General features: G+C 38.1%; 1 protein-coding gene across 5 annotated transcripts in view; it reads right to left on the bottom strand.

Moving 5' to 3' along the window:
- arhgef1b (Rho guanine nucleotide exchange factor (GEF) 1b) overlaps positions 1-10839 on the bottom strand; it is a 39789-nt gene extending 28950 nt beyond the window's left edge. For all 5 annotated transcript variants that reach the window (XM_031726151.2, XM_031726156.2, XM_031726153.2 and 2 more), the window contains exon 1: positions 10550-10839. The gene's annotated coding sequence lies outside the window, so the exon portion shown is untranslated. The remainder of the gene's footprint in view (positions 1-10549) is intronic.
- Between the last annotated feature and the right edge of the window lie 2462 nt (positions 10840-13301).

The raw sequence follows: 13301 nt of genomic DNA, 5'->3' as shown, positions 1-13301 counted from the left end.
ATCTGATAGAGTAAGAAATAATTCTAAGTGAAAATATGACAAATTTATGAGGGACCAGTTGATGGAGACACATACATCCTGTACTGAAAACACTAAATTTAAATAGATGTAGACTTGTTTACATTTACTAGGTGCACCTGGCCACAGAATCCATTGTATAAGCATAGGTCACTGCTCCCTTCTTATACTTGGTCACAATAGGCTGTGTCCTGTTCTCTATATGCTATGAGGGCAGCATCCAAAAATAACCCAACAGCTAATGGCTATTGCCTGCTGTGTTTGTACTGCTGTATGGTTTATCTGACTTGCTCATCAGGCCTCAACCTCATTAGCACTGACTGGGGGATTTCTAGCAGTACTGCTGCTCCTCCACTCCCCCAGTGGCTGATCCTTGAGGAGCCTGAGAAAAGACTAGGGCGAAAAAAAAGAACTGGAGAAGGTGGCAAATGGGGAGGCACACAGACAGGAAGTGGGTGTAATTTCCTCAGGAAGCTATCAGAACCATTTCCTGTATGACCTATCAGATGAGAAGAGAGAGAGAAAGCAAGACAGAAAGGAGATGAGAATGAGTGAGACATTTTGAAAAGAAAAAAAAAAGTTGGTGCCCACAAGTGTTTCCGCACGAAACATGGTAGTCAAAACTGAATCAAACAAACCTCCGGTCCCACTCATCTCTTAGTTCACATGGGAACCAGAAAAGGAAGTTAACGCAGTGCATAAATGAAACCCAGTGTTGAACAAATGAGGAACAGAACTCAAATGATAATGGTGTGAACAGGGGCAAATGGCCTAAAATTACAGGGCCCGACTACACATTTTGCTCTGACTTGCAGCTAAAACATATTCAAAATATTCTTTTCCAACATTATATATATTTAAAATAAAAGCTAAATAAGACACTTAGACAAATCAGACTGTGATCTCAAAATCTGGTCGATTGTTTGGTCAATATGCTCTCATCCAATTAAATTCCCATTGGTCAGACAATTGCAGGCACTGCTTCAATAGCTTTTCATGACTAACTCATTGAGCAGCAGGAGAAACAAGCTGCTTCTGAAGAACACTCACAAGTTTTCACAACTGTGGACTTACCCAAACCTTATTAAGAAAACTAGCTTGATTACATTTTCTGAAAATTTGCTTAGACTTGGCTCCAAACTGACACCACATCAAATAAGACAGCAGTGTGGCTGCATTTTGTTAAATCTGCTGTGCAAAAAGTCAAGTTTGGACTTTCCAGCAGTTTATATGTCACAACGCTGCTACCAACAAAGGCCTGACATCTAAAACTGGTAACCTGACTTTCCTGTATTAGGAGGTCTAGTCATCTATTGTGGTTACCACTTAAAGCCAAGTGTGACCACATAACAAAGGCAGCGGCTCGCTTATCAAAATGTAAAATTGGCCTGATATGAAAAATTATCTAATAAGTTGCACTTTCTTCAAATGTACCCACTTATGCAGCACAACCAATCAACTGTTTAAAGAGCAGGCATGTCTTCAGTGGATCAGGATTTTCTTTTGTTAACTACACACATGTTTAAAAAAAAAAAAAAGAAACTCCCCCCAAAAATGTTCTATGTATTGAATATATATCCTGTTTTAGTGATCTTGGAATCTAAACATCTTGAATAACTAAGAAAGCAAGACACCAAACCAAACAAAAAACAAACTGTGGCTACAAGCACCAGTATATAGCTTATATTGGCCTTATGGAAGACAGAAGAAGTAAAGCCAATGCTCTGTAAGGAAGGAGGTAAAGGTGGAGGAGGAGGAGAGGGAGTGTGGTGCAGAAATTAAAAAAAAAGAAGGGACACACTTCAACAGGAAATTAAGAACAAGGCTGCAACGATGGAAAAACAGAGAAAAAAAAAGAGAAAACAGGCAATGGAAACATAAATGTGAAACACCCTGGAAAGAGTAGCAAGCATGTAAGTACTGAGAAACACTGTTAAGAGCATGGCCCTGCACCTGAAGGCCTACAGAGTATACATCTGCTCTTTAGCAAGTATAAACAAGCACGCACACTAGATTCTTCCAACCTTGACCAAATGGTTTTAGCTGCAGCTGGCAGAGCTGACAGTAAGCTAGCACCTCAGGATAAACAAACCCAAAGGGAACTCTTGACTGTAGAGCATGTGCTGTGTGTTGGGATGTCAAGTCCACACAGATGTTTAGATTAACAACTTAGCCGACAGCCGGCTCTATAAAGAAAATAACTCAGCAGTTTTAAAGTCTTTCTGCTCCTCATCACATTATCTTTGAACGTTTAGCCAGCACAAAATTGATGTGGCAACACATAAAGCCCCAATGTTGTGTTTATACATCTTTATACTTAATAAGCATCCTGTGGCCACAAAAAGGTCACAGTAAGATCCATAGGAATTTGGACACATTCTTTTGTAATTTTGTGTCTGTGCACCATCACAGTTGATTTAAAAATCAAACAGTTAAGATTTGATTGAAGTGCAGACCTTCAGCTTGAATTTTAGGTGTTTAACAAAAGTATCGCATTAACTCTATAGGAATTATACACATTTTTATATATAGGCCCTGTTTTTATAGGCTCAAAAGTAATTGGACATCTAACTGACAAGCCATGGGCAGCTGACAAAAGATCTGGAGTTGATTCAACTTGTATTTGGCATCTTTTTACCGAAACTCTCAAAGCGATGTTGATGCAAGTGAGGGAGGCCGTCATTAGCCTGAATAAACAAAATAAACCTATCAGAGAGATAACAAAAACTTGGGGAGTGGCCATATCAACAATCTGGTACATTCTTAAATAGAAGGAATGCACTGGCTAGCTCAGCAACGCCAAACAGCATGAAAGACCACAGACGACAACTGAAATGGAGGATCACTAATCCTTTCCCAGCATCTAAGCAACTCAAGCCTTGAATTAAAACATAAAGTTTGCATTCCAACCACATCAGGTTCAAACCTATGGACATGATGGCATATAAATTGAAAATCCACAAGTATGAAAAAGTGCAAGGCTAAATGCACATGCACTGAATGGCTCTGTGTTACTGGGCCGGAAGGAAGGAGCAGGGTTTGAGCAGGACACGTGTGAGGTGTAAAATGCCTCAGTGCAGTACAAAGAGAATGTTATTTAATTTGTATTACTCATGGGCATTACTCCTGCAGAGATCAGCTCAAAGACATAGCAAACAAACATATCTGATTAAAAGTCATATTCTCAGCGATAAGACATTTCAGGATAAGTAGTCCTGATGTGACTGAATGTCTTCAACTTTGTTGTGTGAGATAAAAGGGCAACAGAACAGAAGTCTGAGCATTACATGAGGTCAAAGTTATCCTTGAAATCTTGTCGCTATGCAGGCAATGAGCAAAAAACAAAAAAAGGTTTACTATGACATAATAGTGTTGCATAGCAGCATGCATGCACAGGGGCAGTTGGTGCATCAATGCATGGGAGTGGCTCATCAGCAGTGAAGAGGTAAGAGACTGCCTTTCTCCTCCTCGTCATTACCACAGCCTTCGTCTACCATTCATTTTTTTCCCCTCTGTGACTTTCATCTCTTTAAGTATATATTACTTTCTTCTCCTTCTCCTCTACCTCTGGCGTTAAACAAAGTGGCCCCTTTTACACTCGTTTCTAAAACAGCCGGTGCATTCATAGCTGGTAGACAAGGGTCAATTATGTAATTCAACAACCATTACGTAGTGGCTAAAATAAGATTATGGCCAACAGAGCGGGCAAAGCACAGGCAGATTTTTTCTTCATTGCTTCACAGGATCCTACCTTAGCATTGAACAGGGACTGTTGCAACAGTCCAGTGACCTTTATCTGGACAAAACCTCTGCAAAGAATCAATGACCTTCTTTTCATATGGTTTTAGTTGAGCAGATTCAGAGGTTTTTAATGATGCTGGACAGAATCACCCAACCAACTCTCAGCGCAATACTCCCCAGTGTTTGTTAGTTTAAAGAAGTTAACAAGGTATCCCATATAACGAGAGCTACAACCTCCCCTCCATGTCCTCATGCACACATATTCATGAAGGCTTAACAGACGTTTGATTCATTTTTCTTGTCCCTCCTCAGAGCTAAAGCATACTTCACTTTCCTACTCTAATAACCCTCAACTCCAAACCAAAAACGCCCCATCCCCTCTCTCTCGCCTTATCCCCATATAGAGGTCACCGACTTCATGGAAACAGTTGATAGGCTGAGGCAAATCGACTGGCATGGATTGGCAGCTCACAGTGAACCTCCAGCTTGTCCTAACTGCTTCCATGTGTGTGTGCGTGTGTGTGTGGAGCAGTAATTGCTAAAAACCAAACACAGACATCTCTGATTAGCATTTTCGGACCAAAACAACTCCCGACTAATTCACAAGTCTGTTACGTGTATTAGTGTGTCCACTGTAGGTTAGTTCACTACTGATTTTAAGACAATAACAAACCAAGCCAGAAATGCCAGGGAACAGGATGAATATTTCTGGAAGGAATTTAGCCTGCCCAGATTCAAAGCTTCTGAGGTTAACACTGCCAAAAAATGCCTGTGTACTTGCACACAGGCACACCTTGGGTCGGGATGCTTCAAACATCATGCCCATGGTTGGCAATGCAACATTTTTCTAAGAACACAGCTATTCAAGTGTGAATTGATATGTCACTATTATTGACGGTTATCAATATAATCAATTTTTCATCTCAAAACCTAACTCTAATGTGAAACAAAGCCTCAAACACTTAAAGCAAACACTGACTGACAATACATTTGGGAGGCTATAGCCAGTAGCATTCCAAGTAATGAAACACACATGTTGAGAAATAATATTTCTCAAAGTGTGGCTGCAGTTTAAAAAAAAAAAGAATGAAAAGGAGTGCAGCAGGACTGCAAATATCCCCACAGTCTTCTTTCTTGTCAAAATCCGGTCTCTAAAGTAGTTAAAAGTTATTCAGCTAGAGATTCTGGTTCTTGTGCCTTTTTTTAAGACACAGATGCCAAAATTTCACTGGCTCTAGTTTGTGCCAACACAAACATTTCCTTTCTTTCACATATGCACTGTAGCCTTGAACCTTTCTAAACATTACCCAACTAACATTACCTGCTAGCTCCCTAGTAAGAAGCTTGCGTGATGTCCAACTGAACCATTGTGAGACTGGCATAGGTAAATTTTCTGGTGAACCGCAATGAGAAAATGGCTGTCCGGTGTGCTATGATCTGCTCGACCAGTGCCCTTGTCTAAACCAAATGGAAGAATCTGCAGAATTGCGACTGGATATTTAGTGGATTATCTCATGCAGTGTGCTACCTCTAAAAAAGGGTAACTTGGGTCATATTTATAGTCATATTTTACTATAGAAGGCTCTTGCATTAAACTGGGAAGGCAAAATAACCTTTGAAAATACATTAACACCAACTTTGGAGAAAGGTTTCCATTTTTCACTGCTAGCACTGCAGTGAAAAATGGAAACACTGGATGGAAAAACTGGAGCACAGTATAGAGAGCAACCATAGTGAAATAATGCACTCCTTTTTAAATGTTTATATACCAAACATTAAACTGATTATTGAATTGTTCATTACTGAAAATCTGAGCTGCCACCAAAGATTTTTACCATAACGTAAACACAGCCAAAGGAATGAATGATGATAATATCACAACAAATGAAGGAAATTTTAAAAAATACAAAAAGCAAAAATGTGAATTGTGAAAATACGGCCAGATACAATGGTTAGCTAGTTATTAATCATATGTGTTATTAACTAGAGCTGCATGTATAGAGCCACCAATGTATCAGTCGGCCAATGCACTCCAACAATTTTAACTTTTGCTAATCTAGCAGTGTTAATTTTGACAGGTAATTTTTTTTTTTTTTTTATTTAGTTTTAGTCATAGCCTTTTCACTAAACCTCATAATTTATAAATTTAAATTGTAAAAGTTTGTTGTGTTTTGTGGTGACAGTGGCTCCACTCAGTTTACAAAGCATCATCTTTTCCTTCACATCAGCTGTGAAATTTCTGCTCTTCTCTTCCTCCCAAGCGCTGACATTTTGCCGTGTTTTCTTGAGAAACCACCACCTCCGCCCCCACCTTGTTTGTAAGCAGCATATCAGATGCGTGCATCTGATTGGATCACTTTCAAACTTGTCCCGCCTTTCTATACAGCTAAATTAGTTTAGTTGCATTTTTATTAGTTGAGGAAAGTGTCGACACATTTCATCATAATTTTTGCCTTTGTGCATTAGTTTTTATTAAGTTATCGTCTTGTCTTGCATTGTCAGGAAAAAATGACGAAAACTATTGGTCAACGAAATCAACACAGGTATGTGGATGTTAAACACTCATAAATTCAAATTTAAAAAGTAAATAAGAGATGGAAGAAACACCCTTCAGTAATGTTATAAGTGTTGATGTTGCATAGTTTGTCCTCAAAAGGGCAACTTCGCTAATGGAAACACAAGTGTTTGGAACACCACAAACACAACAACAACCTGATCCCGGCAGAGTTGGAAAGAGTGTAAAGGAATAAATAAATGTTTATCTTTCATGTGTATGAAAGGAAAAAGAAACATCGGCTGATATAAATTAATATCTAATTTTTTAAATCTCTAAATATTGGTGTCAGTCTCCTGTATCAGTTGGGCTCTATCATTAACAAAACAACAAATCAATATTTCATTTTTTAAATATTCCCAATTAACATGAACAATGCTATACTATAACACTCCTAATAATAGGAACACTTAGTTGCAATGCTACTGCTTTTATCAGGGGCCTATTTTAAGGTCGATAGATAAAGCTCTAAGAATAGGCTCCATGTATTAGGAGAGGTATCTGAATTATTTTCGGTATGTCACAATAATAATCTTCCAGTGTACTTCACAAGGAATGCTTCAAGTTCAGAGCTACATTTCTGTGTGAGAAAACTATCCAACTACCTAGCCAGCATAAAAGACGAATCCCTCATCCTCTCCTCTTGCTTTTTCTGGGGTTTCTCACATTTTCCCTTTTTAACTTTTCCCTTGAACATGTACGAAGCTGTAAAGCTGAAAGTGCATCAAACATCACAGTTAAAAGTAATATATTATGTAGGGTAGACTAGCAGTGGTACAGTGTAATCAAAACATAAATATAGAAGTTGCCATTATTCAAAATGACGATGGAAATGATGATTTATTGTATAACACAGGATGAGCGATTGTTTGTAAAGAGCTGTGTGCTAACATACAGTCAACACGCTGTCTCCACACACTTGACTGGAGGACCTTTCACCCCACCAAACCCCCACCATCTTTCACTCCTCGAGAGTAAACAGAAGAGTGGAGTCTGGTCTCGCTTTTTCCACTCTGACCCTCAAATGAAAGAGCTCATTCTCTGCTTCTTCACTCCCTCACCCCCTGTCACATCGGCCTTCCAGCCAGCCCGTCTGACTCACATTTGGACAGATAGATGTAAGTCTTTCCATCTTCTCCCTTTTTCATATGAGACACTTAAGCTCCTGGAGACAAGGCTGAATTTGCACAAAAACTTCCTATCATCAGTCAGAAAGCTCATAAGGATTCATGCTGCATTCATTTTGAAATCAAAAGGGGTGCTTCATTTGTGGCGGGGACATCACTGCTGCACACATATGACTCACAAGTTGCAAATCCACTTCGAGCACATGCAGTGTGAGCAGAACATTAATGACAGCAGAGGGAAGACAGAACTTAACAGGTGAAAAAAACCCAGACAAGCCAAGGAAAAAAAAAGAAGCCCAGAACAGATGCATTCTGGTCTATGCTGGAAAACCATAATGACACATGAATAATGTATTACTCAATTAAAGGGGAACTCCCACATGTAGGCCACATAGGCACCATAAATACTCAAAGAAACATACTGCTCGCTCTCTATTACGCTCCTTCTTATTTTCTGACACATATACGCCATTAAAGTGATGGATGCTCATATTAAACATGAGCATATATGCAAATAATTCAGCAGAGGCAAAAACTCACAACATGAGACTGGTTTAAACATTTCCTTTCAGTGAGCACTGATAATCCCTAATAATATGGTCAACCTGTAAGCACTGCAGCCCAACCCACCAACTGTTCAAATCATTTGTTTGCAAGAGACTGCCAATCAGAAGACAGTCAGAAAGAGATAGGTCCTGAAGTGTGTTGCTCAGGGGTGGATGTAGAGAGAGAGACGGCACTGAAGACCAGTACAAGCAGACATGACTTTAGTCTGAACTGTGAATCACGCAAAGCTACACAAGCAAAGTCCAAGAATAAAAATATGATGTTGCAAAATGCCACCTTTTTCTCTTTATGCAAATGCAACAAAAAGGTACAGGCACATTTTCACAACCGTGCAAAAACAACAAAAACAAAAAATAAACCAAAACTATGCAAAGAAGCTACAACGTTATATCTATGCAGCCAACAAATCTGTGCTTTTATTGTTGTAGACCCATGCAAACCACTGCAGAAGTAGTTACAATGGCACATAATAGCATTGTGCCTTGATCAGAGGTTATATGTTGTGGTTTCACAAGAACTCATGTCACAGGAGCGGAAGAGCATAAGCACCTTCCTGTTCACCATCTCACATAGTTATTTGGAACTTCACCCCACCTCACCTAGTGAGCTCATTCAGGAAGAATCAGGAGATTTCTGACTCACAGAGAGAATAGCAGCAAGTCCACTCCGTCTCTCATTATCTGCTGACTGTTTGTCAGACTATCTTCAGCCAGAGAAGAATACCTGTGCTCCCTTTGAAGTCAGAGCCCAACTACAGTAAATTATTATTGTGCTAGCAATACACCACCAGGCCCTTAGGACAGCTGCTGGCTGTTCCACTGAAAGAGCCATTACCCGTCATTCCAGTTGTTTGGTATCGCTCACATAGGCTAAACAACAACTGAAAATGGTTCACTGTAGCAATATCCTGAGTTTATCTTCCTCCTCACTAAGAAAGAGGGGATGTGGCTGAGTTTATGTAGGTCTAAAACAATAGAGAGTGGAAGAAAGAGAGGGAGAGAGCAGCGCAGCAACTCAGATTAAATAGCCAACATTCCTTTAAAAGGAAGAGAAGGTAGCCTTTGGGCTCCAGACAAGCCTGCACTTGTAAAATGTAGGGAGAGAAAGAGATGACAAGTGCAGTGCACCTCTAGTCTAACAGAGCGTAACAGGAAGTGGCAGGGCCTGCTTCACACGGGGCCTCTGGGGTGCAGCGGCTGACTGGGAACACGTCACAGTCTCTAAAACCGCCAGCTCCAACGCCCTTACCACACAGACAGAGTCAAATAATGGGCAATAAGCATCATCAAAATTTAGGGTGATTCTAAGGTGGCTTTGATTGAGCTCACGATTGGTGACTTAAAAAAAAAAAGCTTGGAGAACAAACTGCCCTGACAACCTGTTTAAAAGCGACCGTTTTTCTTTGAGGACTAATTACTAACTTACAGCTTACTGGCATGCACAGCCCACACTACCCTAGCATCCTCTGTCTAGGGTAGCATGAGATACTGAAGCTGCACTAGATGCACCACTAGATGTACAGTAATTATCGTTTCCTTTGAGCACAGGAAACTGTTGTCTGTTTTGCACAGGCAATGCACTTGGTGAGGGAAAAATCATCACCACTGGCAATCAATTACATACAGACACTAATTATTGAACCCTGTCTGCATTGAGACCCCCAGTCTATAGGCTGATCTGATAAGTGAGTTATATAGAAACAGGAAGCAAAGAGGGAGGGGGAAAAAACTGGGAGGGACAAGACAGAGGCTACTTTTCATGTTGTGGGGAAAATAGTGTTGACAAATAAATGAGAGGAAAACAGAGGGATTGATCTGGTAGTGGTTTCCTAAGCCTCTGTAATGTGCTGAGTCTTTTTTTGTATGTGTGTGTATCCTTGCATCACAGGCTGGATATAATAAAACCATTTATGAGGTATAATACACACACCGGTTCACATTGTATAGCTGTAACAACCAGATTACCCATATGATACATTTCATAAAGATACTCTTTCAAAGAAGATAAGAAAGAAAATACATTAAAATTCTCAAGGTCATAAGCTATAAACTTCCCACTGACTAGCTCAATACAAAACATAACTCCCTTTGAGAATATTAAAGTGATTTGTAGTTTGGGCTAAACCGAAATTGAGGAGAGTTGTGTAAAATCTCGATGGCTTTGCCAAAAAATACACAAAGACAAGTTTGCCACCTGAAGTTTTTTTTTCTTTTCTTTTTTCTTTCCCTTGTTACTTCCATGCCTTTGTTAAACAAGTTCACAAAATAAACCTGACGCTATCCCAGTGCTACTGAAAATGGCCAAAATGCTGAATAAAATCGTCTGCAGCTGGGCTTTGACCGCAGAGGACGAGAGTCGTTCAGTGAGCCGAGCACAGCATTCCTGTATGCGGACGCTATCGTCTGCCGCTCGGGCTGTATGGGGGTAAAAAAAGCCAGCGCCAACAAATATCCAAAAACCACTTAAACTATAGCAGTGAAACCCGTAAAAGTCCAAAAGCCTGATAATGTTCGCAAGCATGTTTTATGAATGGTGTACTTACCCGTAAATACAGAGAAAACGACAGGCGAGACGTCTAATAGGTTTCCTGTTCGAAGTTGCCGTGTGTCAGTGGGAAGAAAAAAATAACATTGTACGCGGAAGTACACATTAAAAAAAACAAAAAAAACTGAGTGATTAACCGCAAGGGGGGAAAGTTACAGTGTACCGCTTCAAAATTATCGAGTTTGCAATAAATAAAAGTGGCAATATTATAACTTTTTTCAACTTATGTGTGTTTTAAGGTTTGAATGTTACATGAAAATGTAACAGTAACCCATACAAACGGCTTGTTTCCGCACTGTGTTACACAGTAACCTGTCCCCATTTAAGAGTCTACTCTCTGCAACACAAGAGAATTTTATTAGCACGGCGTTTATATTTTTGTAAACATGGGCGAATTCGCTTACTACCATTTAGAAATATCTAGACGAGATACCCAAAAAGTGTTATTAGCACAATACAAAATGAAACCCTTCCTCTGTCTAGTGTTTACTTAGCCAGTCCGCTACTCACAGGAAACCTGTTAAACCCAATTGTCTTCAGTTTTCTTTTATAATTAATCTTGCAGCAAAAACAAAACAGTTTTTTCTTTCTAAAAAAATGTGTATTATTTTCTGAACAAAGATCGACAGTGTAAAGCATACATTATTGATATGCAGGATGGATCTATATCTGCTTAGAAAAAAAATTATCTTCACTACTGCGAATCTAAGAAATCAGAAATGTCCGAGGGAACTATGTCTGCGGGAAATTAAGTATTAATATGAATTATTAATATTTTACAGGCTTGAACTCTCAAATCAAACTTTTCTCCTTGGTTTTCTCGATGCTTCACTTATTTTACAGCCTTCTGGCGCCACACTGTGGAGAAATATGATAACGACCAGGCAACAAATCTACACCTAACGCCACGATGATGTATGCTGTTATATCGTCTACATAGTAAAACCTTAAGGTTGCTGTGGCTGTTGGCTTTTCTAAATCTAAGTAAACCGGAATATATCTTAAGGTGCAGAATTTACCATGGAAAACACCCTTTCAATATCTGGCAGTCAGATTATCTCCAATTGTATATAACCAATTGTATGTTCCTTGTTCAAAAAAAAAAAATTATATATGTGTATGTGTATATATATATATATATATGACCCTGAGATAAATTGGGTAAACGTTCCAAATATATCTAACAATAAAGTTTTAGCAGATTTGTTTTTTTTTCTTACATTAAGGCAACTGTTTCTTGTAACATGAGTAAAGTGTTTACATATACAAATATATTGTCTGATTAATATGCATTGTGTTGCATAAATAGAAAGATTTTAGCAAAATAAACCCTTAAATGTGTATTTGGGAATTTTTTGTGTCACTAGTCTGAAAGAACACGTTGTAGACGCAAATAATGTCTCTAAATTGACCACCAAATCACTAATACATGTCTTTACCTATACTGTGTCAGCTTATAAATTCTGTTTGACCTTTAAATCTTTTTCCAGGTTGACAAACTTCTGTGAAAATTAGTTTAGTCTCTCCCTGGATTAACGTAGAAAAGTAGTGAGGCCTAAACTCTTGGTGACAAATGATGTACATATTGCGCGGATGTCACATACACATTAAATGATCTGCACTTTAATGATGATGTTACTATTTTCTGTTGCATGCCTTTCTAAAAGACTTACCCTCTATTTCTGCAGCCCCACTCCTTGTGTATTTGTCAAACAATTTTTTAAAAAAATGTAACAAATTTAGTTAAAGTTGATAATGACAATTACAAATGTTTTGTCTAGTGATTACCAGTGATTATCACAAGCACAGGGAAGGTTTCTTGTTTGATAGTGAGGTGTTTTTTCTTTAAAATATTTTTCACATGCTGACTGAGCTTAAGTGCGAGTAATAAACTACTCTCTGTAATACTATGAGGTTCACTGAAAGTGCCTCAGTATGATATGTGCTATTACTGAATGCTCTATAAATTTCCTTTAAATAAAAAGGAAGTTTGTACATGGCAGACAAACAGTTTTAAATTTTTACATTCCCTGAATAGAATATGTTTCCTATCATTAAGTGGCGTATATAAAACATCCTAACAATCATCTTTAAAACATTAAAATATACATCAAAATGTTGATAACACCTTCTGCATGTGTAATTGTAATGTCTTATTTGTCTGCATCTTTTCAGTTTGTAAAACCCAATCTAAAAGAAAAGCAGGTAAACAATTAGTTAAATACATAAAGTAATGGAAAGTTTTGGCAGAGATCTCTGAATTTAAACAAGATTTAATTATTTATAGGAAAAGAAAAGTTCAAATTAAATTGGCATGGTTTGCAATTACTGTGCTTTTTCAGTTTAAGAGACACGATTGACTACCTGACTTTTTAAATCGATGTTTTCAATTTGTATATATAAATAAATCCAAATAAATGTGCACAAAGTATTTATCAGTAATCCATATCAGATTGCTGTGATATCATCAGACTTATCACCAATGCATAAAAAAATCACAAATCATTATTATCATTATTATCATTATTATAATATAATATAATATAATATAATATAATATAATATAATATAATATAATATAATATAATATAATATAATATAATATAATATAATAATAAGTGCTCAAATGTTTAAACATTGCAGAAAAAAGTTTCTTTTCACTGACTACCTGAATTCCACAGATTGTGTCAGAAATGTGATGTATGTATTTTTTGAATCCTTTCAACAACAGAGTCAACAGTCCGCTATCC

The sequence above is a fragment of the Oreochromis aureus genome, linkage group 11, assembly GCF_013358895.1.
Source record: "Oreochromis aureus strain Israel breed Guangdong linkage group 11, ZZ_aureus, whole genome shotgun sequence".
NCBI classification, from domain to species: domain Eukaryota; kingdom Metazoa; phylum Chordata; class Actinopteri; order Cichliformes; family Cichlidae; genus Oreochromis; species Oreochromis aureus.
Note: the sequence above shows the minus strand (reverse complement) of the source record. Positions and strands in the feature narration are given on the sequence as shown.